This window comes from Dipodomys ordii, unplaced genomic scaffold (genome assembly GCF_000151885.1).
Source record: "Dipodomys ordii isolate 6190 unplaced genomic scaffold, Dord_2.0 Scaffold79, whole genome shotgun sequence".
Taxonomy (NCBI): domain Eukaryota; kingdom Metazoa; phylum Chordata; class Mammalia; order Rodentia; family Heteromyidae; genus Dipodomys; species Dipodomys ordii.
The window spans coordinates 4,019,897-4,022,593 of NW_012267295.1; the positions used below are offsets into that span (position 1 = coordinate 4,019,897).

At 55.8% G+C, this 2,697-nt stretch overlaps 1 protein-coding gene across 1 annotated transcript in view; it reads left to right on the forward strand.

Annotated features, from left to right (window-relative positions):
* Nucleotides 1–2,697, forward strand: part of Mfng (MFNG O-fucosylpeptide 3-beta-N-acetylglucosaminyltransferase) — a 43,342-nt gene that overhangs the window by 5,374 nt on the left and 35,271 nt on the right. The gene's annotated exons all lie outside the window — the stretch shown is intronic.

The following is a 2,697-nucleotide window of genomic DNA, read 5'->3' on the forward strand; positions in this document are numbered from 1 at the left end:
GGAGGCTCCGGGGGGAAGCCAAGGGGGGAGGCTCCAGCCTGCTCTGCCCCACCCCCAGCGGCTCCCGCTTCGTGGACACGTCGGCGCTCATCCGGCTTCCTGATGACTGCACAGTAGGTTACATCGTGGAGTGCAAGCTGGGCGGCCGCCTGCAGCCCAGCCCCCTCTTCCACTCGCACCTGGAGACCCTGCAGCTGCTGGGGGCTGCCCAGCTCCCGCAGCAGGTGAGCTGCCCCAGGGCTGTGGTCGTGCGGTAGGGGGGGCCCTCTGGGGGGTATGTGAGGTCAACCGGATGCTGGGCCTGGCTGTGTCCTATTAATGGGGAAACTGAGGCCCGGGACGGCAAAGGATCCCAAATGGCAAATGCTGCCAGTGCCTTGGAGATGGGCCAGTCTTTTTGTGCTGGTTGTAGGGCTTGAACTCAAGGCCCACGTGCGAGTTCTGAGCATTTTTGTTCCAGGCTATTGCTCTACCACTTAAGCCATAGTTCTACTTCAGACTTTTTTTTTTTTTTTTTTTTTGCCGGGGCGGGAGGGGGGGAGCCTCAGTCTCCTCTAAGAAATTGGGAGATGGATAGAATCCAAGTTAGGGGCTCCTTGGGGAAGTCATGGAGCACTCAGGTAAACTGAGGCACTCAGGTAAACTGGTTTCATGGCTGGGCCCCTCACCACCTGCCGCTGCCGCCATGTAGCTGTGGCGCAGATTGTAAACACGCTAGAGTACTACTGGGCCAGGTGAGGATCCCTGGTACTCTGAGCTGCGGAAGGAAGGCTTTCCCCCTCTGAGCCACCTCCCCCTCCTCCACCATTCCCTCCCTGATCAATCACCAAAGCTTAGACACCTGGAGAAACAGGCCCAGAACCAGCTTCGCCTGCAGACCTGCTGGACGCCGACTAGGGCTGCCAGAGACAGCATACTAACAGATGCCCGGTTACAAATGACCTTAGGGTAAATCCTGAACAATTCCTTCGTGTACGTCCACCAAATCGCCATGGTTCACACCTTGGCCCCTAGATCCTACTGGCCTTGAGGTGGTGCGGTGGCCCAGGCCTGGAGGGCTCTGTTGTTACCCCCACCCCTCAGGAAACGGCAGCGAGGAGGCTCTCTCTCTGGAGGCTGGGTCTGGCGCAAGAGCCTGGCCCGCTGTGGGGTGCGCCGTCCCTCCCCAGGTCACCATCTGCTTCACTGGGGAAACCAGAGCCTTAATTATCAGCAGCTCGTTAGCTTCTGAGCCTTAATTAAATCCCCCTGGGCCCCAGGGTGTGTGTGTGTATGTGTGTGTGTATATGTGTGTGTGTGTGTGTGCGCGCGCGCACGTGCACGTGCAAGGCTTCTCCCAGGCTCCCCACTGCTTCTGCCCTGGCTGGTCACCAGGCTTAAGCGCTTCACTTCAGGGGCTGAGAACTGCAGTCTGGAGCTCATCTTCCTGGCTTTCCCTGCCAGCCCTGCCTCGTGTCTTGACCCAGAATGAAGTCATGTAACCGTGTTGTACCTCAGTTTCCCCAGCTGCGAAACAGGCGACAACAGTCTCTTGCAGTGTGTTCTGGGTACAGACATGCCGAAGTGTGGTCCGCTATCCAGTCCTTAGGCTGGACGGGCGTAATAACTGCGAGTAAGCCCAGCCATCAGCGTCTGACTGGGCTCTGCTGTGTTTCGGAGTCACCTCTTAACTGTGCATGTCAGTGCCCCTTTGGGCACACTTCAGCCTGTCCCCAGGGTGGAACTCAGAACCCCAAAGTAGCCAGGCCTGCTCAGATCCTGCCTCAGGCTCCGCATTCTCACTGCTGCATCCTGGGGGATAACGACCCATACAGCCTGCACCTAGGGACTTGGAAGAAGCTAAGCAGGGGGGAATTTGTTAGATCAAAACATGGCACCGTCCTGCCCAGCGCTGGTGGCTCATGCCTGGAATCCTAGCTACTCAGGAGGCTGAGATCTGAGGATCGCAGATCGAAGCCAACCTGGGTAGGAAAGTCTGTGAGACTGTTATCTCCAATAAACTACTCACAAAGCCAGAAGTGGTGCTGTGGCTCAAGTGGTAGAGTTCTTGCCTTGAGTGAAAGCAGCTCAGGGGCAGCACACAGGCCTAGAGTTAAGTTCAAGCCCCGTGGCCGGCAGAAGCAACAACAAACGACATCAAAAAAGGCACAGTCCAAAGGGCAAGGTGCTCCCCCAAAGAGTTCTTTAGAGAAATCCATGGGTAGAGTCAGGGGTTCTGATAGCGTCTCCAGGAAAAGCCTTGGATGGAGTTGGTGAGGGTTGAGGGGGTAAAAGGAATTCCTAAAGGAATCTGTAAATGGCTCCCATCATTGGGATGGCAAGGAGTTTGCTGCCTGCGGAGGCTCCCAAGATCCTGTGTGTGTGTGTGTGTGTGTGTGTGTGTGTGTGTGTGTATTGGTCCTGGGGTTTGAACTTAAGGCCTGAGCACTGTCCCTTAGTATTTTTGCTCAAGGCTGTCACAGCTCCACTTCCAGCTTGTTGTTGGTTAATTGGAGGTAAGAGTCTCACAGATTTTCCTGCTCTGATTGGCTGTGAACTGTGATCCTCACAAGTCTCTTTTTTGAATAACTAGGACTACAGGACTGAGCCACTAGTCAAACCAGCCTGATTTTCTTTCTTTTCTTTTCCTCCCTTCCTTCGCCGCCACCCCCCCCCCTCCCTCCCTCTCTCTCTCTCTCTCTCTCTCTCTCTCTCTCT